Here is a 27880-nt window from a genome sequence, read left to right on the forward strand (position 1 = left end):
AGAAATTATTACTTTAACGAAAACTAAAATATGCCTCAAATAAAAAAAAAAAAAGCTAATTAGTACTCCGCAAAATCAATGTGGCTAAGTATACATACAACCAAAACCGAAAAGTCACATAAAAGCAAATTAAGGCAACAAACTCAAAAAATTTTTAGAAAATCCCCGACAACCGTTACACAGACGCACAAGCCTAATAAGTGCTTCGCATAGTAGACAAAATCTGATACTATCCATCAACTCGTGTGCGTGTGTGGGTGCACATTCGGCTTATTAGCAATTCTTTTCTACGCCTAAAAGCACGCTAACAACAGCAGCAGCGAAAGTAACCATATGGTGATGCCGACAGAAGCCCACAGATACAAGCGCATCCTGAAAAACACTAAAACTACACATTCGGGTGTCGTTACACGGTGAAAAAAAGGGGAATAAGTGGAGCAGAAGCGCATGTGGCGATACGAAATCACATACAGGTTGGTTGTTTGCTTTATCTTTGACGCCTAAAGTGTTGCCTACACTTAGGCTATGCTGTCATATATCATTGCTTTATTTGCAGACTCCGTTGGCATTTTTTGCTCCAAGGGGCTTTTTCGCTTAAGACTTTTACAACTATTTTATTCATCTCTATGTTTATTAGCCTGTTTATTTGGGCGCAAAACTCATTCTAATGGAGATTGAGAGATTACAAAGAAATGAAGGATTTAGTGAGCATTGTGTATGGTTGGAAAGATAGCCTAATGTTGATATAATGTCTGGTGAGGTGTGTGAGGTTATAAAATATATATGAATGTTAAAATCGAGGCAAAAGTTCTTTTTGATGATTTTTGCTATGTTCTTCTTTATAAAAATCGCTGTATAGTGGACGCTTTTGATTATGCAGTCCTAAGATTGAAGTACAAAAATTTAAAATATTGAGACCAAGTATGTTTCATAAAGATACCAAAATGCGTAACTGACCTTTCTCTGAACTTTTTTTTCGGTTTTTCGTTTGTCTTTCAGTTAATTCACTCATTTTCCATATTCTTGAAGCTTTCCCATAGCTTTCAAATGGTCTGAAGTTGCTTATTATGCAAAATTGAATATTGCCGCCGTTTGCTTTTGGCTCAAAGTATTATATAATGTTCAACCAATTTTCAGTGCCGTTTGGTGTCTTAAAACTTTTTTATTGGTCTGTCACGTTCTTCATTTCGCATCAAAATCATTGTCCCCGAACCGTTGAAACCATCTTTTGCATGTTGCTTTTGATTGAGCATGATCACCATATGCCTCGACAAGCATTCAGTGCAACTTTACACCACTTTTTTTCAAATGGAAACAAAAAATTAATGCTTTCCGCAAATCATCACTTTTCAATACAAAAGTTGGAATTTTCAACATAATGAAAATTTTTGAATCTTTGTTCAATGACTGAAACGCTATTGAATATGTTAAGAAAGAAAATAAAATTCGTTCACAACAAATGTTCCCTACCAACATTTGTTGTTTGTGGTAATTTCTCTATGTATTAATTTTTCTCAGTAAATTTTGCATAGCTTTTAAGCTTAAACTCTTAGTTTATTCCTTTCCGTGTTCATAAAAATATTTAGACAATATCTTTTTGATATCTTCTTGTCATCTTAACGTCAAATTGTATGTGTTTAGTAGAACTTATCTTGTTAGGTGAGTGATGTTGAGCGATAAAAATGAGTTGAGTATGATTTAAAAAATTTATGTGCATCACATAAAATTGAGAAATTGCAAATTAAAAGTAAAATATTAAAGCTAATATATAATTTTAAAGCAGTAAGAGCAATAAGGAAAAATAATTATGAATTCAAATCTAGTAAATTTCGAAAAACATAGTATGCTTGTTTAGAAAGACTGCCTTTACAACTTTATTTATATAAATGTCATCATCATACAGTTCATTAAATACAACTCTCTGTAATATAGATTCCATCAAATGTGCGACTAGATCCAAAAGTAGTCTAGGAACAAAAAATAGTAAGACTTTGTTCATAATTTTAAAACTCTTAGTTTGTTTTTCAAATTGGTTTTCACTGATTTTTTCGATATTTCACGGATGCCAACAAGATCTCTGACTGCAAATCGTCGATTCCCAAGCACCAATTCCTTTACCAGGTTGTTCAATAAGATAAGAAAAACACAATTTTATGATTCAAAATATACTTTAATATACAGTATAATCTCCCTGAACATTAATACACTTGCTCCAACGATTCTCCAATCTGTGAATCCCATCCCTCAAGTGAGAATACGGATAGTCTGCAAAATACGCTTCAACAGCCGTTATGACCTCTTCATTTGATGAAAAACGCTTGCCTCACATAATTTCTTTGAGTTTTGGAAATAATGAAAGTCGCGGTGACCAAATCTGGTAAATACTGTGGATGCTCTAACAATTCGAATTTTACTTCATGGATTTTAGCCATTGTCAAAAAGCTCTTGTGACACGGTGTATTGTCCTGACGAATAAATATCTTTTGCTTCTGCAAACCGGGTCTTTTTTTTAAGAATTTTTTCCTTTAACTTGCCCAAAAGGTTTCAATAATATTCAGAATTAATTGTTTTACCAGTTCGCAAGTAATCCAAAAACAAAATTCCTCCCGCATCCCAAATAAATGATGTCATAAACTACTTGGCTCATTTCCAGACACGAACTCGCTTCGAAGCCGAACAACCACGTTCACATCACTCCCTGGCCTGTTATTTTGATTCAGGATCATGGTGATAGACCCAAGTCTCATATACAGTGATAAATCGACTCACGAAATCCACTTTATAATTTTTAAAATGCTCCAAATGTTGCTGGGAAAGTCGCTATTGAATATGTTTTTATTTTATTCTAAAAATTTATTAAAAAACTATAAGTTCATATGAGAAAATACTAATATTTTTGAAACTCAGAACGTTCACACCTCGCCACGTCATTTTCGATGAGACACATCGTATTATGCTTTCATAGCTTTGACGTTATTTGTTTGCCTTTAATAACAATGCCCTCTACATACATCTATACCCTCAAAAATGTGGAATTTTGAACTTCCTCACCGCCCTTACTAGTGGCTTACATAATTCTATTGCGTCTAAGGCTTTAACCACCGTGGTGTCAGTGTAATGAACATATTCCACTCTACTTACATACATATATTTACATGTATATAAAAATAAAATAATATATGCATTGTTATATAAACATATAAATGTATTTGGCTGTTGAAAAAGGCGAACAAATGTCAAATTCCTTAACCGCATGTACAAAAGTCAACGCCAAGCGCCAGCAGCATGTGCCAAACAGTCAGTTATATTATACTTAGGGGCCCTCAATAAACACAAAACCGTAGAATACAAAACCCAGTCAAAAAAAACAAAATCATACAAAAAAAAAAAAAAAAAAAAAAAAAAAAAAAAAAAAAAAAAAAAAAAAAAAAAAAAAAAAAAAAAAAAAATGCGAAAAAAGACAAGCACATGTCAAAAACATGGCGAATGACTGTTTGCGCTTTTGAAATTTTGGACAATGTCAAGAGGGAAGTTTAACAGAGCGCAACGCAGTGGTAATGAGTGCGGCACCGAAAAGAAAGTTAAATGGCACAAATATACATATTTCAAATGCAAACAAATTTTTAACATTTTTTTAAATGAAGAAAAATGAAGGTGCTCTTTTAGAAACCTTAAAAAATTGTTGACAAAATTATGAATTTCTGTAATTTATTCTGTCTTTTGGTTGGTATGGTGGCGGGTAGGTTTCAGGAATATCTTATAATTTATAACGATATTTTAATAATATACACATGTTGTTTTTTGTTAAAGCAGTGTCTGAAAAATCAAGTTCTTTAGCATGCACTTGAATGAGAGAGTTTTAACGCCCAACGTAACGACTAAATGTCATTAAAATCGGTCTATGACACATGTTGGGAACTCCTGATTTAGACCAATAGAAGGCAGTTGAAGAAGAAATTTATCGACTTTTTCTATGTTATTATCGCTGTCAAATAATAAGTATAAAATCTAATCATAAGTCAAAGTTGGTAGCTTGTAATGTTGCCATACTTTAGAAAAAAGTATATTAATAATATTTTATTAAATATTTTCAAGGAAAGCAGGAAAACCATTTGATGCTACTTTTAGCAAATTTTGAAAAAAAAAATAAAAATCTCAGATAAGATTCATAAGAAACCAAATGGGGCACATTTGAATACATTCTGAACAAGTTAGAGATTTCTATTTCCACGATATGTCTAAATAGAGTTGCCAAGTATCACTAAAAGTAAAGTTGAACAAAATAATACTATTATATGTCAAGAAAAGAGCAACCCTCTTGGAAGTGCTGAAGATAGTAATGTAAAATATTAAAAATAATTTTTAATAGAGTTGCCAACTTGAAAGATAAAACTTAAAATATCACTAATGTGCCCATTCGCAATATTACTATACAATTGTTCTGGAAAGTATATGGTAAAAATATCTATTTATTGTAAAATATATATTAAGTAAAAATAATTAGAAAACAGGGTTGCCACCCATAAAAAATATGGAATAAATATTATTTTTAAACCTAAATTTTAAATAAATCAAGGTAAATGTTATCTTCAAAAACTTGATTATTTTTGCTTTCTACAGAAAATTGTTGGAATAGAGCTGCCAGCCTTAGGAAATTGTAAACCAATTATAACCAAAAATTTTCTGCAGGTTCTGGTTTAAGACAGCATTCCTTGAATTACTTGCAACTCTTTTAATTTTGGCATATTTCGGAACATATTTGCCACCTATAATTAAAAATATATTGATTAAACTTTCATAAAATAAAATAAAAATGGACAAAATTAACAAAATCAACCAAAGTATCTGTTATTTGAAATTGGGAAGTATGTGATAAATATATGTAGTACGAGTAAAACATGGATATATTTAAAAACAGTATTACCACCAGTCAAAAACCATAATATGTAAAAAAATATTATTTTTCAGCATGTATTTCAATAAAAGAAATTCGTTGGAATTTTCGAAAAAAATTTTGGTATCGCTTTAGTTTCACCGAAAAAATGTGGGAATAGAGTTGCCAGCTATAGAAAATATGGAATTGAATATACCAAAAAAATTTCAAATAAACAAAAGGAGTTTAAGGAGGTGTTTCTTAAAGTATTTGGAACTCTTTTAGTTTTGACATATTTTGAAATAGAGTTGCCACCAATGATTAAAAGATAAACTCATTAAATTATTATAAAATGAAAAGAAAATGTTGAAAACTAACAAAATCGAACAAAATTTATATAATTTGAAGATGAAAAGTATATGGTCAAAATACCTAGTAAAACGTAAAATTAGAAACAGTGTTAGCACCTGTCAAAAAGAATAATATGGAAAGAAATATTATTTTGAAGGATACATTTTTAATAAAGAAGTTCATTGATATTTTTGAAAAATTTCTTGGAACAGCTTTAGTTTGATCAACAAAATTTTGGAATAGGGTTGCCATATATGGAAAAGGAGAAAGTGAATATATGAAACATTTTTCTAAATTCACGTGAGACGTTCAACAAACGAATTTGAAATTTGTTAATTTAGTCATATTTTGGAATAGATAGTTGCCACCTATTATTAAAAGTTAATTTGAAAAAACTATCATTAAATTAAATTAAAATGGTGAAATTGAATTTTGAGGAAAAAAAAATTATGAGAAAAAATATTGCACTTCCAAAATTCCAAAAATTAACCTAAAAAAATAATGTACCCACCATTTGCATATTGCTTTGTTCAAAACATTTTTTTCTTTTATTATTTTTTGTTTTGTTGTAAATTATAAATGTTCCCCATTTTTCCAGCTATGTGGACAATATGTATACTCTCGATTAAACTGAAAATTACTATCAATTTCATTTGAAATAGTTCACTCTTTCCTAACATCCAATTCCAAGAAGAATTCACGATATCATATAATTTATTTACATGCTTATACATATGTGCACACATACACATATGTATAGTGTAAGCACTTCTCTATAGCCATCATCTGCGTACTCCTCATACATTCCTCAAATGGTAATCACAAATTCTACTGGGAGCACATTAACTGAAATATTTATATAGCCGCCAAGTTAATATGTTATACAAACACAATGTCTGTCAGTCAGCCACGCACACATAAGCACATAATCTGTACACCCGCACCCTCACATAAAAGTCAGCTAAACAATGTCTTTTGTATTCGTAAATGTCGGTTGCGCCACCTTAAAGACATTACGCCATAGATTTTTCTGATTTTTCTCTCTTGTTTTGCAGCATTTTATTTGGCTATGCGCTGCAGTCGGTATGCTTGTGTGGGTGGACAACTATGCATATTCAGATTTATTTCCAGGCCACACACTCACACATACGTGTATGCGTGTGTCGTAAATTTTTAACGGCAGCTCAGTTAGATTCTCGCTTGCGTAGACCGAGCGGACATTAAAGCATTTTGACAGTTCAAGGACGCGTGACTTCTTTGTGGTTTCACTTCAAGTGATTTTTTCACGCTATTTACTAATGTGTATATATAAGTTTAAGCGTGCATGCATAGTATATGTGAGTCCATTTATATACTAGTATATTTGCTCTTCCTTTACCAGCAGTTGAGATCACGATTTTGGCAGCTTTGTTCTCGCAAGCAACACTGGGATTTATGTTGCTTCACAGGTGTTTACTTACATTTTGTAATAATGTTGGCACCTGTTTCAAAATTTGCATATTTACTCGACTTTGAGTGAGCTTGTGATAAATCTTGAGGAGATTTAGAGGATTTTGACTTAATGTATTATTAATACTATTTTGTTGAAATTTCTTTCTTTCTTGGATTAAGATCGTATAAAAGTATCCAAATGTAAACAGAGATGTAAAGTTCGTAGTATAGTGGATTCCTATTAAGGGGTCAGTAGGGTAATCTTAAAAAAATTTTTTTTTGTTTTTTTTTTTTGCATTTTTTTTCCATTTTACCCTTGTAATTAATGTAGAAACTCACATTACTATTGGAAGGTTTCGAAAAAAGATAAACAACTAATAATACCGCTCGACGCTCGGAGCGGTCGGAGTGCAGTCCTGGCACTTTAAACACGTTTTTCCCAAAACACACTTTTTCAAACTGGCGGACATGATTCCGGTCGAACTACTCAACCAATTTGCTTAATTTTTTTTTAATATTCACAAAACGCCTGGCTCTCGCAACTACTAGTTTCATAATTTTTTATAATTTATTGACAATGTTATGCCAAATTTATGTAAAAAAAACATGCGGAAAAAATTAAAAAAAAAAAAACGTTAACTATTTTTCTAATTTTCAAAATTTTTTTATGAATCTAGTAGGGACAATAACCATTCATGTACTTTTTAAGAATAAATTGGGTTTTCGTGTTTCGGATGATCCAAACATGAGAAATCACGTCCGCCAGTGAAAAAACGCATCTGATTCACCCAGCCATTTCTTCGACAGATGTCATCGAAGAATTCTGAAAAAAATTTTTTAGACACTCCTCGACATACCTCACATGATATGTGAAAAAACTTCTATTGTAGAATAAAAATTTTTATGAAAAAAAAATGTTAAAAATTATGCCCCTACCGACCTCAAACCCAAAAATTTGGCAACCCCTCCAATTTTTTTCTCTCAAACGCTTAATTTGGAAATTTGATTTATATTGAAAATATAAGTCAAAAATTTATATTGAAAATATAAGTCAAATATGAACATTTTCTTGAAAACGTGTGGCAACTCTTTAAAAAAAACGTTGTTAAAATTTTTTTTTCGAATGTTAAACACCGTTAACTCAAAATTTCTAAGATTCCATATGTCCCATCAACTTATTTGAACACAAAAATTATAAATTTTAAACAGTTTGCAACCTTTCTCGTAAATATATTTAACTGTTGGCTTTTTTAAACCATTTTAGTTTTATATAAAATATATTTGTAATTTTGATTTATATTACCTTATTGTCTTTAAATTATTTTATGTATCTATTTTTATTTAAAATTTCCGAAAGGTGGCAACATTCTAACTTCGATTTAATCCCAAATTTATACAAATAAATCACTTTAGCTTGATACTCAAATGTTACAATGTTTTTGTTTCATCAATATTATTAAAATATAATTTTTATTCAGCTGGCAACGTTATGGAAAATATTTTAAATTTTAACAATATTTTTAGTTTATAATTTTTATTTATAGACTTTATATTTAATAAATTTTTTCCCGTTTTTTTTTCCTTAAAATATTCGAACAGATGGCAACATTTTAACTTATTTTTAGTTAAGTAATTCGAGTGTTATATCAGCAATCCCGATTTGATTCAAATAAAGCAACAAAGAAATTACTGAAATACTCTTTTAAGGTGGCAAATCTTATTCTTTTTTGCACGGAATCTTGAAAATTGTTCAAAACTACAAATTTTATTTATATTGTGTAATTTTTATTAAAATTATTTTCTTAAAAATTTTCAGCAGGTGGCAACATTCCTGCGTTTTCATTGTTTAAGTCATTTGAATGTTAATAAAAAATGTAGATTTGCTTTATTTAAAATCAGCCTGAGTTTGACTGCTCTATATAATTGTTGAATTTGTTTTTTAAGGTGGCAACCCTCATAATTTTTTGTTTTACGAAATTTTGGTTTTTTTCTTAGTTTGTAGTTTTAATTAATATTGCTTTACTTTGTGTTTAAAATTTTCAACAGGTGGCAACATTATTGCTTATTTTTGGTTTGAGTAATTTCGGTATTATATTGACAATCTTGAATTGACGCAGATAATATCGGTAGTGAGTAGGGAAATTGGGCATGATTATTCTTAGTATAATTTTTATTTTGGGTGGCAACTCTCATAAAAATGTTTTCACGGATTTTTAAAATTTGCTTGATTTTTTTCTTGGTATTCACATTTGCAATAATTTTTTACACAAAATTTGCAAACAAGTGGCAACTTTAAGAAATACAAAGAGTAGTGAAATCAGCTTAGTCTGCATTTTTATGTATATATACATACATACATGTATGTATATATGTTATGTATGTAATGAATTTTTAAGCATCATAATTTCCAAATTTATAATATTTTTCATACTTTAGAATGTAAAAACTCCTTAGTAGAAGCTTTAAAAAACTTCAAAAATCTGTTGAAAACAAATTATCTGATACATATTTCAGTCGCTTCCTATCAAACCACTCTTACTAATAATTTATGTTCTACTTCCATTAGCCCGCATTTGCATTTCTATTGGAATTTATTAGTTTTCCCTTGCCAGTCGGTGGCGAGTGCTCTTCGGCTTTAATGGCTTTACGAGCGCGTTAAGTAAAAATCTTAATAAGCAAAATTTTATATTTTTCACATCGAAAATGTTTCACTCAAACTCTGCGTGCCGCCGACACCAGTTAATGAATACTGCAACGGCGTTTTTGGATGCTAACGTATACATTTTGTAGCTTTCATTTTACGACACCACGATTTTCATAGACTTTTGTCAGTGCGTTTATGCCTTATGCGCTTTGCGTTAATCCGCTTTGTGAGTAATAATCCGCGTTGCTTTATTAGTTTTTTCTTAATTCGCTTAATGCTGATAAGCGTTGAGTTGTTGTGGGAATAGTGCCCCCAACCGCGTAACCTCTTACGGTGGTGGGGACGTGGAATGCTTGACATTTAAATCTTTGACTCTTTCATTTCCCTTAGCTGATTGCGTGAAGTCCTTGGGGTGCAGTTAAGGTTTTATAAGTTTAATTGGTGGAAAGTTTGGAAGTATTATGTGTTTCAAAAAAAGTTAATAGATGGCTCTCTTTCTTACAGAATAACATAACTTATTAAGAAGGCCTTCATAACGTTAAAAATTACTAAGGCTCTCTTAAGTAAGTAGTCTTTAATAGTTCTACTAGGCAGCTACATTAAGATATTTCAAACCTTGAGATATCTCAAACATTGACTTGACAAACAAAGCTTGACAAATACACAATATGAATAATATTTTGTGCTTCCAACCCTGAGCCAAATTTAATGAGAAAGTTCTCTAAACTTCTTTAGTTGATAAAGGAATTTGTCTTCCCTTTAAAAATATAGAAAAGCTCATTTTCCGCATTATTAAATTTTCCACAAACACATTAACATACCCATTCTAGGGAAAACAATAACCTTAGTTAGTCGCCATAAGTAGCCATTCACTTATGGAGCATATAACGAGCATGTTTTTGCTGCTCCGCTACATTGCAATAGCAGCGGCTCTGTAGGAATTGATGAAGAGAAACGTTTTTCGGAATTGTTTTCAATAGATTTAGTAAAGCTGGAGATCAACTCAGCATTATGAAAGAAACTTACGCTAGACATCAGAAAGGATCAAGAAGTACTTACTTGATTTCAGTATCAATTATATCTCACTGAGCTGTGTTGCTCATACGACATGGTGTACTATAGGAATACTGCACATTTGAAGCATAATTTTAACTGTGTATAACATTTAAAAATAATTTTTGTATAAAAAAAAAATATTTAGAACTTTTTACAGAGCGAAAAATTTTATGTTAGAATATATATCGGCGACAACAGCACAAGCGATGTCTACGCCAATAAAGAGGAAGAAATTATTTATGCACGGTTGAACTTGAAAATAAAGGGTTGTTTTACATTGGCTTCGTTTGGCAAAAACCACAACTCTAGGGCCCTTTTGCATTTAACTTCGGAAATAACGGATACCGTTATAGATATGCTCGCATAAAACATCTCGTGGCTAAAAATTTCCCTCACGGCTTGAGTTCATCTACCATTGTTACTGCGCAGAAAACATCTTTTGTTTTGTTTCCAATAAGTGTCTGATTAGTCTCATGATAGGCTAGTGGAATCGATTTTTTAAAGCAAAATATTAAATAAGGCAAACTTATATAATAAAAATTAATAATGTGTAATTTACTTATTATATTTTAAAGATTTTTAGTGTTTTTATTATTTAATTACTAGCTCCTGAAATAATATTGTTGACTCTTTTTGGACAATAGTTAAGTCGAGTGATATCAAGCCTTCCTTCAAATTGAATCTTTATTTTCTGCCGTCTGTACTTATAAAAAGTTGCGCTGCCTTTGTATATCCTCCCATTCCTTCCTTCAATAAGTATCCGTCTTCTGACAATTTATCCTTAAAGGTGATAGAAAGGATATAGTCTCCAATTTCTTGCCTATTTCTAAACCCTGTACCATTTCCAATATTTTTGAGTGGTCTGTTAAAAATAAATTTTTCTTTGCAGTTAAATCAAATCGCGGTTTGTCTCAGGTCTCTTCACCGTGTCAAACTTAGCGACTTTTAATGGTTGTATGTATTTGTACAGATTCTTAAGTATAATATTGATAGTTTTTATGACTGATGTCTGTAAGAGAAGAGACATAGCACTTTACCTTCTATTCGGAATATTTCAAATTTCGTCCTAAAATATGTTTTTTGTTTTTTTTTTTTGTTCGGAAATTTTAATTTCAATATTTCTCAGCGTTGCCCAGATTTATTTCTGCCTTTTATTGTAGAATTGAGAAAATTAAATTTGCAGATTATGCCCTTCTCAAGCATGTTGTGGGTGAGTTTACCTTGATTCCTTTTTTCCCACCCTAGGGTTTCCTTCATTAACAGTCTTAGTCTTAAGTCTGTTTTAAAGTTAGGTTTTCTATTTGTTTATTAGTGATTTTATTATTTTTTTTTAATAGTCTGTAAGAATTTATTTTCATAGACTAAAGTAACTAAATAAATAAATAAGTTGTTTGTATTTATAGGAAACTCAGAAAAATATTTGGAAATTCTAGAGATCTGATTGGCAGTAAAATATATGCATATGTATGTATTCCTCAACATTTATGCCTTAGAGGCATTTCCCATTTTTATAACATAAATCTCTAGACATATTAAGAACCTTAAACGGATTCACTTCTACTAGCTATGTGACTTGAAATTTGCACACAATGAATAAAAATATTGAATAAAGCATCTTTGTCAAATTTTGTATTTTTAACCAATTTTCGTATGCGAAATCCTTGCGAATATAAGAAAAGGCTTACAGTTTTATCAAAAACACAAGCCTATGAGTGGTACAAAACCTTGAAAGACGATCGAGAGATCGTTGAAGACTTGCCCCGTTCTGAACGACTTTCGATCTCTTCAACTGATGAGAATGTTAAGAAAAAGCATGACAGACGCTTGAAAATCATCAGACAAGTGTTAGAGAGACGGTATGCGAGCTCGAAATCCCTCGCAAGTTCGATCGAATGAGTTTGGTGGATATTTTGGGTACGAAACGCGTTCTTGCTCAATTCGACTCGATAAACCAGATTTTTTTTTTCAATAGTAATACCGTTAAAAACTGTCTTTGGACATACTTAATCGTACAAATTCCAATCCTAAATGAGTTTGTGAATTTATGAGTTTGACATGAAACGTTTTCAGGCAATCAAAGACAAGAAACTGAATTCGCAAAAAGAGCTGAAGGCTATTTCAAAAAGTGCGTAAGAAAAGTGTTTTCAGGACTAGAAAAATCGTTGGCATAAGTGCATTATAGCCGGTGGAAATTACCAACCTGGTACTTTGTCACAATGTATAAGCTATTAATAAACCATGCGCCTACCGATAAAATGTTTTCAGTTATAATATTGTTGACTCTTCCCATAACGCATAATTCGCTCTGAAAGGATAATGAATAGCAGAAATTCAGAATGCAAGGCATAAAGCGCGAATAAAATGGTTTCATGCATTAAGCAGATACGGAGAAGAATAAAAACTTAAGTGGAGGAAGGCTTAAATACACAGCGTTTGCTGCGTTAATGCCAACAGCAACAATAAAAAAGCGTTTACGCCAAATTATTGCTTCGCTATGGGTCGAAAAGTATGCAAACTGGTCAATGGAAGTATTTATATATAGGTAGAATATATGTAAGCATTGTAATCCTTAAATGTATTTAATGGCAATGACCAAGTGAGCGCGCTCATCAAATTTCAGGCGCTACTTTTCCACCCATTTAAATACACACACGCAATGGAACAAACAAACCCGCCTCTATTTGCAAGTATTTATTTATATAGCGTACAAGAATAACAACAAATTGGCATTAAATAAGATTTTATTAACAATTGACAACAGCTTAAGGCGGCAGCAAGAAATCCGAATCAGCACAGCCATGGACGCTGTGTCATACAAAGGTCGCCGGGGCGTATGAGTGACCGGCAATGCATCGCTTACTTTCACTATCTACGCGCTTGTATTGGCAAACTAAAAGCAATTCATATAAATGAGTAAGCAAATATATGCTTCAATTTATAAATAGCATACACACATCTGCATATGTTTATGTATGTATATGTGTGTGTTAGTATTTGGTTGTGTATGCTTGTCATCGCATTCTTAATGCCATAAAAGCTTCGTTACAGTAATAGTTTCGCAAACACACACATCTACGCTTGATGCGTATGTGGTCCCGCTTGCGAACATAATATCACTTTATGAGTCACGGCCATGCTTAGCACAAATTAATTGACCAATAAATATCAGACATTTAGCCAAGAAAATGTGGAAAAGTAAATATGTACGGGAACTTCGATGGGCTGTTATGCAAGCGAAAGCGTTTATAAATAGAAACAGTGTTTGAGTATATGTCAAGTGCTTATTTGTATCTGGAATTAATTAACTAATTGAATTTGGTTTGTGATATGCAAAACTGGTGATGTGTGGACAACATTACTCTGCACTGAGGCTTTGAACTTAGAGCGTCTTAAAGTGTGATTTCGTGTATGCGAAGTAGTACTATATATGAATATATAAGCTAATTTGTTGTAGATGTTTCATTTGCGGCCACTTTAGTACCATTTAGATATTATTAACCACAAAAACTATACTATATATATGAAAAAATCATTTTTAGATAGATTTTGATTAATTATAATTTTTTTAGTTGGTAGTTTACTCAGTAGGTAAGATTTAAAATAGACTTTCGGGCTATCTAGGTCTACAAAATATTATTAGGTGCGCAACTAAGCTGCCACTGCTTGTCAATAGATGACTCCAGCAGTTGCTGGTGATCGATTTTTATTTATAAAAAACGTGATAAAGAATAGTGATAGAGAAAGGAATGTGCGTTTCCACACTTTGTGTATGTGTCATATAGTTTTAGTTGTGGAAATATGTCCGCTTACTTGCCAAATAAGCGTAATTTGCGCTGTGTGTTGAATTGCATCTTTGAGTTAAAAAAATCGGCGGCTGAAGTACATCGGATACTCCAGGAGTTACAAGGAGGTTCTGCTCCAAGTCAAACAATGCATCGTGATTGGTTTCGTTGCTTCGTTGACGGCGGATTTCGATATTAATAATACTTTATTGCTCGTTGAAAATCCGTGTCAAATGTAGGAAAAGCTTGCTTCAGCATTGGGAGTCAGCTGCCAAGCCATTTCAAAGCAATTACCAGCGCTGAGAAGGATGCAATGCTGCTGACGTCAATACCAGGAGAGACATGAAGAAGTGAAATATGCTGCATGATAACATTTGGGCTCATATTGACGAGCCCGTTTAAACTTACCTGGAAACACTTAAATCAAAAGTCCTACGCCACCCTTCACATTCAACAGATATTGCACCGTCCGATTATTTTTTCCTCAATTCAATGACACATGGTCTGGCACAGATATAGTTCCACTCACAAGACCTCGCCGGTTAATGGCTTGATTCTTGGATAGCTGGTTAGCATTGCAAGATGAACAGTTTTACCATAATGATATTCGAACTTTGCCAGAAAGATGAAAAATGACGGAGGTTATATTAAAAAATCCAAAGCAAAAGTGCAAAATGACTGCAGTGAAAATATGTATCAGTTGGAAGTATGTAGTTATATCCGCTTGGGTATTTCAAAATAGAATTTTTTTTTTTTTTTTTGAATATATGTCGAATACAGATACATTTCTAAATATTTATCGAACATTTTAAGTTGATTCGATACATTTTTTTAGATCTGTATATATTTTTACACAAAATGAGACTTTTTTTGAGATGCCGAGTAAAATCAAATTTTCTTGTTCTCCGACTATCACCTTTATTTATATATGGTAATAGGAAATTTCTTTGGGTTTCAGATTTTAGGTAATTGTAAGTAAAAAATTCTTCCACACTGCCAGAAATCTTTTTTCGGAGGACCTCCTGGCGATCGGCCACGGGCAATTCTAGTTCTTTAAAATGATAGTGCACTGACTTCCATGGATGTAAATTTTTATATTTTTTATTAAGAAAAAGCCTTTAAAAACTCAAAAAAAAAAAAAAAAAAAAAAAAAAAAAAAAAAAAAAAAAAAAAAAAAAAAAAAAAACACATTTTTTCGATTTGCAAGCGGATGTAAGCTTCTAAATCCATGACATTAAGAAAACAACACCAATAAAAACAAATCATGCAAATAAAAATTAGGATATAAATACAACTCTTCTTTCCATTGAAGAAAGTTTTACGCAGAAAAATGTGAGCTTTAAAAGACAATATTTAATTCTCTTTTGAAATGCGAAGAAGCAAACTTTGCAAAGCAATCAGAATATTAACAATAATTAAAAACGTGCTGAAATGCATAATTGCAGCATTCACACTGATTTGTAGCAAACAAAAGAAAAACAAGACTGACTGTTAAATAATAAGCAGAAAAATAATGAAACTAGAAAGACGTTTTTAATGAACTGATATAGATTTTATTGTTGTGATTAAATTTCGCATACTTATAATACGTAGCTTTTTTATTTTCTTTATTTCACGTATGTAAGCTGTTTTATATGGGATTAATGTGCTCGCATAAAATGCTCTTACTGAAGATAAAATAAATGGCTTAAGGGGTAAAATTGAAAGTGACTGCATGTTTTTAAATTCCAAAGAATAAAGAAAGAACAACGAAAACAAAAACAATTCATCACATGTTTATTTCAAGCTTGTTTCATTTTCTGGCTTACTTACCACTTTTTCAGTCATTATGTTTTGTAAGTAAGATGAGTTGATAATCCTCGCTGTGACAATATATAATCTTAGTTAAGCACGCATTAAATATCCGTTATTCTAAAATAATTTTTAGGGCATATATTTGAATATCTAATTTCAAAAATAAATAAAGGAAACATGTAGTTAGTATTGGTGTCCGGATAAAAGGTCCTTTGGAAGTGTATCAAAATAGCGCAACTAGCGCAAATTGGGTCAGAAAGCTACCTGTTGATACTCGGTTAATATTGGAATTTGTGATATATTATTTAACTTCAGTTTTCAAAATTGATTCACTACATTTTTCAAAACTCTTATAAATATTTTTTATTTAATAACTTAAAACTCATTGCAGACATTGTTGCCGACGTGGAATCTGTTTTTTATATTTTGGTAATTTATAGTAAAATATCGAAACAGTTAAGCATTTTTTTCTATTTGCCAAATTTTTTAATGTTATCCAAGTATAAACATTTTGTACCCGGATTAAGGTAAATTCAGATTTTTCCTTCATTTTCCAGGCTTTGGATTACTCGATTTTTCTAACTAGTAAAAAATTGAGATTTCTAAGTCGCAATTAGAATTCTTGTTGAAATTTGTTTTAAGGCAGTTACGATTTGAAATATTGAAGTCTTGCATAATATTTATAACAGTGCATACTGCATGTTGTGTTGAGGGGAAGAATTTGACTTGCAGCTCAATGAAGCCTTAACTCAGCTACATAAATGGATTATTTTTCATTGCAACCGCATTCGCGATAAATATGAATTATATGGACAAAAGCATATAAATATATATAATTTTCGATAAAAAATTAAATAATTAATTTTAATTTATTATAAAATTCCATTTTCTGAATTTTTTATTTTTTCACCAAATTTCCGATAAATAAAAAATATATCGATAAACTTTTCGTTAAGTGTCGATAAATTGTATATATATATATATTCTCAATTATTTTTTTTTAACAAATGTCCGAAAACGAAGAAATATATCGATAAAAACTTCGATAAATATTGTATATCGATTTAGATACGATTAGGCATATTTTTTCGCAAAATGCTTATCCAAAACATATAAATGTTAAATCCTCGATAAAACAGTATGGAAGTTTTTACTAAAAAATGTCCGAAAATTAAGAAACATATCGATAAAGATTTCGTTATGTATTTTTAATTACTTATTTTTTGCTAAAAAATTTGTGAAAAATAAAAAATATACCTATAAAAGTTTCGACAAGCTTATTTTTATTAATTGATACATACCGATGAAATTGTATAAGTATATAAAATTATCGATAAAATAATATCGACAGATAAAATATATCGATTAAAATTTCCATAATTATTGTATATCGATTTTTAAAAAATTATCATGCATATTTTTGCCACATGATACGTATTGATGAATACGTATAAACATAGAAAATTGTCGATAGACGATCATCGTCCAACAAATAAAAAAATTTATCGATAAATATTGTGTATCGATTTTTAAATACAATAATCAACATTTTTATCAAATACTTTGAAAGCCGTGCTTTTTTATATGCGAAACTCGTTATATCAATAACAATTTTAAGAAGTGTTCAAATATAAGGTTTTGGAATAGAAAAGTGTTTTTTAGTTTTAGGAGAGATATGTGTAAATTCTGAAGTGCAGTTGCCACAAACATACATACATATACAATTTTGAAGTGTATGAAACAATAAAAAAGATATAATAAAATAAAATTAGTTTAAGGATTAAAAAAACGAACAGAAAGTGGCCGAAAAGCCTTCAATACATATGTATTTCATGACGAATTCTCTAATTTATGCCCAAAATCGTGCAAAAAAATTGTATTGTTATTTGTTGAGCATCGATGTGTTTCGATTTATTTTCCTTTCAAATCACTAATCGTTTCTTTTTAAAATTATTTGCATCGCTTTCGAAAGGGATTTTTCAATTTTGTTAAATATTACTTTTATGGCAGATGCAGGCTTACTTTTATATATATGCATACTTTCTGGTTGCTCTACTTCAACAGTTTAGTACAAGTTGTAAGCTCCGAAGTAAACTAAAGTGAAAAGTGTTTCAAGTGTTTAATTGTAGTGCATTGAACAGCAATTAGAAATAATAATAGACCGCAATAGAAAGAGGAAAAGTAAAATTTAACACAACAGGTGGACTTCATAGACAACTTGCGCTCTCTTTGATGGCCGCTAAATTGCTTTGCTATTTATTTCTCTATTTCATTATCTTTAATTACGAAGAATTATAGGCGCACAGCAATCGCACGAAGCGCAAATGTTTACAGAACAAATGAAGAAACGGACGTGAAGAGAAAAAAAGAAAAAGAGAAAGCATACAAATAACAACAACAATGGTAACTACTCACCACAGGGCCGACTGCTGAAAAAGTAAATAAGCAACCGGCAGCTGACAGTGCGTATGAGTGACATTTAATTAAAAACCACCTTGCAACAGCAAAAATAGTACGAAATGTGGTTAGCTAACGAAATCAGCTCAATAGTTGCACTGCCAGCGGGGAGCAGCATGCAGCTGAAACTGCAATTTTGCATGAGTTTAGTGCTGTGGCAAGGAAAACTAAATAAACAACACGCGGCAATATTTGCGCACATATTTAAGCGTGTTTACAAGCGCCACAGCGCTGCGTCGACCGCTGCAGTGGCGGATCAAGTAATTAGTTTGCGATTAGCGGCAATAATTGTTGGGTGAAAATGACGCGCCAAGCGGGAGTGTGGCGCATAGTCATCAATGAGCAATCAATAGAACGCGCCTCTCTAACGGCCACCGGCGTTTTGCAGCGTGGACGCCGAGGCAGCGCCGTAAAATGAGCAGGACACGGCTACATGGCATGGCCGGTAATTGATGTGGTTGCCACCACCAATTTGCAACTAATTAAAGATGTGGCAATTGCATTTTTATTATGCGCTATCAGCGCTAATAACGGTTAATTGTGTAATGAAATTGATTTCGAAAGCGCTTAGAATAATTAAGCTCGGTCAAACGATTGCCAACAGTAGGCTTTTAGTTTACGTAAACCGATTTTAATTTAATTTTGTTTTGCTGTTGAAATATAGCTTTAAATGTTTGGAAATTTAATGGATTCTAATTTAGTGAAATATGAGAGGTTACGAAATTTCTTTTAACAAGCTTAATAGACAAGTTTTTCACTATTCATTGTGTGGCATATAAAAAAAAAGTTTTAGTGGAGCTTAGACGGTACCTAAAATACCATTCCTAAGCTCAAAATTGCGATCTGAACTCATTGTTCAAAATCTGTAGCCTACCTTCGGGCGCATTTTATATAACTCCTTCACATGTAGAAGGACATTTTAAATGATTAGCTCAGAAAACAATAACAGCATAAATAATATTAGACTTTGGTGATTTTTTTTTCTAAAGAACGCCGAAAAAAAGTAAGAAATATATCGATAAAAATTTCGATAAGTATTGCATATCGCTTTTTAAATGTAATTATACATATCCTAATCACATGGTACAAATCGATAAAAAATTATAAATATATAAAATTGTCGATAAAAGAGTATCGAAAGATTTGATATATAAATTTACTGTATTATTTAATTTTTTTCCCACAAAATGTTCAAAAAATTATAAATTTATCGAAAAAAATTTTGATAAATATTGTAAACAGATTTTTAAATACAATCGATAAAAGTTTATAAATGTATATAATTATCGATAAAAGAGTCTCGATAAATTTATTGAATCGGTTATTATTTCTTTTTTTTTCTAAAAAGTTTTCCGAAAAATAATAAGTATACCCATAAAAATTTCGATAATCATGATATATCGATTTTTTAATAGGATTATCCATATTTTTTTATATGAGGTGTGTTCAAAAAGTATCGCGCATTTTGAATTTTCGCGGGTTACGTATATTCGAATTTCGAACTTTTTGTGGCGTTATGTGGGAACTCATGTCTCTCACTTATGCCGACAAGCTCGGCCATTTTGAATTGTGTTTAATTGTTGACAGCTGCTTTGCTTGCACGTGTTTTGGATCGTCTTCGATTTTTACCTATTCAAAAAAATGGATCAAAGAACCTGTATCAAATTTTATGTGGAAAACGAAATTAAGTGCGCGGATGCCATTAAGTGCCAATGTTGACTGTGGCATACGGAAAAGCTATCTTGGACCGAAGCAACGTTTATCGGTGGTACAAAATGTTCTCAGAAGGCCGAGAAGGTGTGACAAAAATTGCCTTTGTACCACGATAACGGTCCTGCTCACACAGCGTTGCTTGTGCGCGACTTTTTGGCCAAAAACAACACATGAAAAAAATACAAATTTCTAACTGGTGACGTCCTTTAACAGTAGTACTATATCTCACATTTATCTTTAGTTGACTTAATTAGCTAATTACCCACAGCTGAGTTAATTGAGTCAATTGAAAGAAAATTTGAGATATAGAATCACGAATTAAGGGAACCACCTAAATCTCAATTTACCATTTATTGACTCAATTAGCTAAATTTCTACATTAAAACTAATTGAGTCAATTTAGGGTAAGTGTGAAAGCTAATTGTGTAGACTAGAGCTAATTGAGTCAATTCAGGGCAAATGTGAGATATAGAACTACTAATTAAGGGAGTCATCTCCCTTACCGATTATACTTTCATATACCCTTAATTGACTCAATTAGCTAATTTTCTATATTAAAGAATTTTTTTAAAGATAATTGAGCCAATCAATGGTAACTGTGAGATATAGAAATATTAATTTAGAAGGTCACATACCATAACATTTACCCTTAATTAATTCAATTAGCTAATTTTCTAAACTATAGCTAATTAAATGTAAATACGAGAGGCTTAGTATATTAACAAAACTATTACATGCCTGTGTCTGAGTACTTAGAACATGACTAGCATCCTTATAATGCCCCAATTTATATTTTAACATTTCACCTTCTCACAAATAATCTTACATTGTTTTTATTATTCATTTCTATTATCTTAAGCAAGAATCAACTAAATTGAACTGCGCCTACTCACCTCCTTTATAATTAAATACTTTTTGCCACATGATAGCCTTTGTCCTTATGCAGCTATTACACACTACAAAACTCTTAAGAAAATAACTAATTACCAATTAATTTCATCCTAACAGTTGCGGTTAAGCCAAATATCTCTTCTGATTGCTTGTTTTTGCTGATGTGGCAAGGAATTCTGCAAAGATTTGCTTAGAAACAGCATGATGGTGACTAAATCAGTGGTTTATTGCTGCCGGCACAGCTAAATTTTGTAGTTCGAAGACTAACACTTTTGCCGAATTGAGTTAAATGTCTTTTGAGCGCCCTTAGCCTTAAGTGACCCTCATTGAAACTTCATTTTGGCCGCTTTTTCTACTCTACTTAACTTAAAAAGGCAGCCGCCTCGCTCACTTCAAATAGCGCTGTATCGTTTTTATAATTAGGAGAATTTTCGGAGTGTTGAAAAACAAACACACCGTGACCTTGTGTGCGATTATTCGGCTGGCAATGCAAAAAAGAGAAAAGGAAAACCCTTAGAAAGTAAACCAATGTAAATTTACAGCCAAAAAGTAAACAAAAAATAATCCAAAACTAACTGAACACATACATATGTATATAATTGAGCTAGGGCATTCAATTTCTCGCCGCACGAAGCCTTGACTGAGTGCGCGCCAACTGTTGGCTTTTGCTGAGCATTTTCCTACTTTTTTAGCTATTTTCTAAATTTCCTTTTCTTCTATTCTCTTCACTTAAATATTTCCACTTGCTGGCTATGCGCATTTCATAGTATTTTTCCTTTCTTTCCACGCTGCGCCTTTGCGCTTTGCTTTCACATTTCCGCTTTTCTAATTCCCTTTAATGCCATCGCATTGTGGTTGGCATTTTATGGCTCTGCTTTGGAGTGAAGCATGCGTGCGTCATCAGCCAAGTTAGTCGCTAAGGCTTCCAGCGTTGGTCAGTTGAGGAAATTTTTTTATTAGATAATATTTCATCACTAAAAGCGAATGTGAGCGTCAGAGTTGGCGAAGTTAAGAGGGGAGTCTGGAATATTATTTTAGCCGTCGTAGTTGTCCCATTCATTGTGGGTCATTTGCGCCCACCTCAAGCGTATGTGATGTACATAGCAATGTCTTCGTAATTACGTATGTGCATGTAGTTGTTGGTGGAAATGTCATCACTAGGCAAAGTCAATTTTTGGACGAGCTTGTTGGCTCAAATGTTTTGATTCACACACTCAACAGCTTAGTTGGCAGTTTGCTTTTTGCCATTAGACGTCTAATAAGTTTATTTTGAGCACACTGTGAGAAAAACTGCTGATTATTGGTTTTATACTCAGTTTTTGAGGTGTGCGACTTGGCTAAAAAAAATTATTTTCGCCTGAATGTAGGCAACATTTTTGGAATTTGTTTTTAGATGACTAAAATAAGTGTACTTTATGTAGACTGTGAGAGAAATTACTAGTGACGGCTTTACTATTCCAATGTTATGGTGTAAATTTTTGCTAAAAATTAAAATTTCTGGATGTAGGCAAAATTTTTTGATTAGCCAGCTAATAAATTTACTTTGAGTACACTGTTAAAATAATTGCTAATGACTGCTTTAATTTCCACTTATCGGGGTGTGTGACTTTGATAAAACAATTTTATATTGAGCCTGAATGTAGAAAAAAATTTTTACTTTTATTTTAGGCGTCTAAAAAGTTTATTTTGAGTACAGTGTTAGAAAAATTACTAATTATTGCTTTAATATTAAATTTTCGGGTATGCGACTTTGCTAAAGAAATTTTAATTTTGCGCCTGAATATAGGCAATATTTTTTAACTTTGTTCTCAGTTGCCCGAGAAGTTTATTTTGAGTACACTGTGAGAAACCTACTAATGACTGCTTTAATATCCACTTTTTCGGGTGAGCGACTTTGCTAAAAGAATTTATTTTTGCGCCTGAATATAGGCAAGATTTTTAAATTATATTTTTTCTTCTGCAGCTTTTCAGAACATTTTTAAAATACGTTGTATTCCATCAAATTATAGCTAGAGTAGACTGTGCACTGAAATAGCTTACACACCTAAGTATGTAAACATATCAATTCCATTAATCTCAAATCCAATGTGCTGCAAGAATTAAGTACTTTTTGAAGTGACTGACCAACGTCTCCTAATTTCTAAAAATAACAAAAAAGCATAAGCATTCATATCATTCTCTTGTCCATTAACTTGTTCTCAATTTGTTTTCTGTTGTGGCCATGTCTCCTTAACTAGCAAGTGGTTGATGAAGAGCAAAGCAAAGAAACTTACGCGGCGAGTAATGAAAGGAAGAAAATAAGAATTAGTTAAGCACTTCAGCAATTTTGCCCCACTTTGAGAAATGTCTACTGCATACTACCACACAACCGCATCCATTGAATTTCGCAAGAGTTTTAATTAAAGTTGATTATCAACTTTATTTTTTTTTTCAACCAACTTTCTTGTGTTGGCATCAATCTGCTGGGCGCGTGAAGTACTTGAAATGTTTGCCACTTGAATTGTGGGTGTATTTGTGAGCATATACATATGTATGTGGGTGTGTGCATGTACATCTGTAGTGTTATTAAAGTAAATCGAGAGATTTATAGAGGGAGAACTTTGTGCCGGTATGCTGAGAAGAGCAGCAATTGGTTGCATTTTTACCGAAAAAACATATTCTTTGGAAAAATGTTGCAGAAAAATAAATAAAAGAGATTACTTTTTAAGCGAACATTAAATTTAATATATAAGACAATCTACAAGTGTCTGAAAGAAGATTTCATGATTTAATTCAGCTTTTAAAATTTTTTAAAAATATTTTATTGCCTACATCCAGTATAAAGTTGTCGCAAATTCATATTCTTATTTTGAATGTTAAGCAAAAAATATTAAATGAGGCCCAAGAGTAAGAGAAAATATCCTTTTTAACTAACTTCAATTTTTGTATCGTACAAATGAACCAAAAAAACTGAAATGATGAAAAACTTAATTTGAGAGGCTCTCATAGATCCAGCGATATTTCCATCCGCGGTATCTCTCAAAGTATGGGTTAGGATAGGTTAGAGGGTTGATTTCTTGCGAGAGATTCAACTGCGTTGAAACCACTCATCGTAGGCAATCATCGTCATAAACTTGTTTCGTCAATTGAAATGTTTCGGTAAAGGTTTTACCAATTTTACAACAAAATTTAATGTTGGATCTTCTTCGAAGCTCTTTTTCGCACCAATAACACAAACATCTTAAAATGCAAAAACTTCACTTCCAATCAACGAAATATCATGAAATTCTCGCTGGACAATCGATAAAGATAGCAGTCGACATGTAAATGGCGCCACCAGGGGGCGCTAGATTCAAAAAGTCCTGTTTACCTTAGAACGCACCTTGTACACTGTATCATAGCGTCCTTGCGACTGTACAGCTGCTGGTAGTTAACAAATTGATGTGTTCCGAGGCTCAAGATTCTCAGCTTTACAGCTTCCTACAATACCGCAGTATCCAGGCTAGTTCAAACCAGTTCAAACGTACTATAAAATGACTCTATGCTAGACATAAGAAGTGTAGACATCCTTTCACTAGATTTGAGCGCGCAGTCAGTGGATCCCAGGCTAATACCATCGGAGTGGATAGTCACCAGCAGATCTACCGCAAACTTTATGGCAGCCACCTCCGCTTGAAAAACGCTGATGAAATGTTTCCGTCAGTATACTTCTCCATCAAGACTCCTCGCAAACATTGATCCATTTGTTAAAAAGCTCAGCGTCTCTCTATTATAACGAGTCATTTCTTTCCATGCTTCCCCCGAAGGCATGTGAGCAAAGAAACGAAAGCCAGAACTAGATTCACCGGCCTGATAGTCCAAGTATTTCGGTATAAAATCAAAGTATTCGAGAATTTTAGAGTGCCCATGCGTGCATTATTCTAAATACTCAATGTCTCTGAGTTTGAGTGCAGTTTTCGCAGCCTACTTTTTGCGACTATGATGTTATATGCAACGAAACATTTAGTGTCATAGTTGGTGTGGTTCGTAATGCTTTACAAGTTCCTTGCTCTTTCCTCGAAGTTGGACGATAAGTCCTAAAGACTTAACTTTGTCAGCAGGTCTAAAATGAGTTCCATCTACTAATGGTGTATATGCCTTCGGTATTTTGTACTTTCTAGTGAAGAAAACCAGTTATTAGGATTTGCAGTGAGGTCAATTTTAGTAGCGCAGTTGATTGCTATACTAAGGTAAACCCTGAGTTACAGGCTTCATCACGTAAGCTTTCAAGAAGCTAAAGCCCATTCGATATCGTTTTTTTTTTTTTTTTGGGAAATTTTGGCAAAGCGCTTTTGGCTACTTTTGGTGTCAGTGAAAAAGTGCTGAAGTAACTTAAGGCACAATATATTGGAGTTGTATGAAAATGTCCCTGGCTTGACCATTAGATGGCGCTATTAAATTAAATCGATATGATTTTTAATTGGCCTTAACCTTGATGAGGACAGCTGTCAGATTATTAGTTTGTCGATTACTTCATTATGAGTGAAGCTATTATCGTTATTATGAAAAAATGGATAAAAAGGAGCGTGTTGATAAAATATTACCTTTTAAAGGGAAAAATACTGTTTAAGTAAAAACTGTATTTGACGATGAGTTTCTCGACTCTACCACACAAAAATAAATCAATAAGGATTCTTATGCTAAGTTTAGGCGTGAAGAAATGAGCACCGAAGACGGTTCACTCGGAAATCGAATCAACAGTCATCCGAGTGGACTCGCTATAATCAGGGTATCAACTTTAAAGGGAACTTGTTGTCTTAAAAAACGGAGTATTGCCGAAGATGTGTTTTACTATGGTAAGCCGGGGACAATTAAACTGTTGTAGCCTATCGAAATATGTAAAAGCTTTTGAATTTCATACTACGTGTGCGCCATAAGAAATAAGTAGTCGAAAGAAGTGGCTTTAAAGGTGAGGGTTAAGGATGAAAATTATTTCAAAATTACGTGATTTCATACATATATGTCTGTGTATATTGAAATATTTAGCTGTACTGAAAACGTGGCCTACATTTGGGCGCATATTGAACTTATCAAAGTCACACTCCCATAAAAAGAAATAAAAATTTTAATACTTTGGAATTAAATATTTTTCCAGAAAACATTGTTTTCTTTTTTCTAAGCACTAACTGTTATATTATTAATTATTTATCACTTACTATTTTCGTATTTTCAGCAATAGTTCAAGATTAAAATCAAGACATTTCTCATATTAACACTCCGGTTGTCTGGAATTTCGGTAAGTAATTGAGAGAATTTTTGTTTTTTATTTGTTATTGTTATGCTGCGCAAACATAGATCATCATTAAGCGAAATTATTATAAGTGCTGCGCCGAATGAGCTTTAATGAAACGATTTGCATATTTTTCGGCGCCAAAGCGGCCGAGCGTCTTACACCCAGCGTGGCGTCACTGCGGCGAACAACAAGTTTTAATGGAAGCAACACGCATAAGACATTTGCATACACACATACATAGATACAGACATACATATATACACACACACACACACATACATCCAATCTAGCAAGGGCATAATTTAATGAGTTCGCCTTCCATGGACATTTTTGGACAAAAGCACGCAGCAAATGGTGATGTCTTTGCAATTCATATCATTGTTGTTGTTGTTGTTGTTGCCGTTGTTTGTGCGCTGTAATGCACTCACATGACCGTAAACTCAACTTAAATAAATAATTTGATTCGTTTGTAACGGAATTGCACTGTAAGTGCTGCGCCAACATTAAAGTGCAACAACACCGTTAGCTGGGCGTCAGGGGCGTGGCTGAGCGCAGGCGGCAGCAGCAATGAAGACGAGTCGAGGCGTTACATTTGCTAGCGTAATGCAATAATCTTGGCTCCAGACGTTAGTGCAGACGCAAATATGTGACCCCATAAACACACATACGCACGCAAGCACATATACACACAGACACAGTTGCCGTGGCGCATTACGCATTTTATGGCCGCCTACATTTCGCTCTGCCCTTCCATCAGCAGCCCGGCATATGAGCGTTTCATTGCAGTAGCGTCTTGGCGACACTCGCACGCGCCAATAACTTCTAATACATGTTTGTATGTATGTGTGTGTATACATGTGGCACTGAATTACTTGCGTCTGCGGCCTGTGTGTGCGCGTGTAAGTGTTTGTGTGGCGTAAAACCGCACAATGCTGTGCCAGCAAAACACAAACAAGCGCATGTGTGTTTGTGTGCGGCACTAACCAATGTTGCTGATTACGTATACGCACTGTTGCACTCTATTGCATACTTTATGCATGTCGCTGCATTAGCGGCTCTAAAGTTGTTATTGTAAGCGCTACTTTGCTTCTATGCCAATAACTGTTTATGTATGCATGAGTTCTTGGTGGCGTGTTGCCGTAAGCCATGACAACTGACGGCTGACACAATTTGGTGACACTCAACGCTTGCTTGCAGCATTAGTATGTTGCTGATTTTGAAGTGTTGTTGTTTAATGGAAGTGGTGCAGGGTGTAAACATTATGTATGTATATGAAGCTATGTACATACATACATATGCACATATATATTTTGATTAAAGATTTGATATTTGCACCAAATCGGAAGATAAACATTTACATAGCTTGTCATTCAAAAAATTTTAGTTCGAAATATTTATATGTATGTATGTGGTACCATACTATAAATAATTTCAAAAATCTTCCATTTAAAAAAAAAAATGTTTGACAAGATTTTAAAAATTTATAAACACGGTTGCTAGATGTTTGAAAATCCTAAATTTCTAATATTTTTCAATAAACTTTTACAATTTGGCAATGCAACATAGTGAGATAAAAATCTGCGAGTTACAGTTTTTTCAAGGGTTGCCACTTTTTCATCTTTTTTTTAGTGAAATTA

The 27880-nt window shown here is 32.6% G+C and overlaps 1 protein-coding gene across 1 annotated transcript in view; it reads left to right on the plus strand.

The window, feature by feature from the left end:
• Positions 1-27880, plus strand: part of LOC108971046 (inactive dipeptidyl peptidase 10) — a gene marked incomplete at its 3' end in the record, with an annotated part of 421409 nt that overhangs the window by 89210 nt on the left and 304319 nt on the right. Inside the window, 1 exon segment of the mRNA XM_018936833.1 lies at positions 26184-26246.

This window comes from Bactrocera latifrons, unplaced genomic scaffold (assembly GCF_001853355.1).
Source record: "Bactrocera latifrons isolate USDA-ARS-PBARC rearing strain unplaced genomic scaffold, ASM185335v1 scaffold_32, whole genome shotgun sequence".
Taxonomy (NCBI): Eukaryota; Metazoa; Arthropoda; class Insecta; order Diptera; family Tephritidae; genus Bactrocera; species Bactrocera latifrons.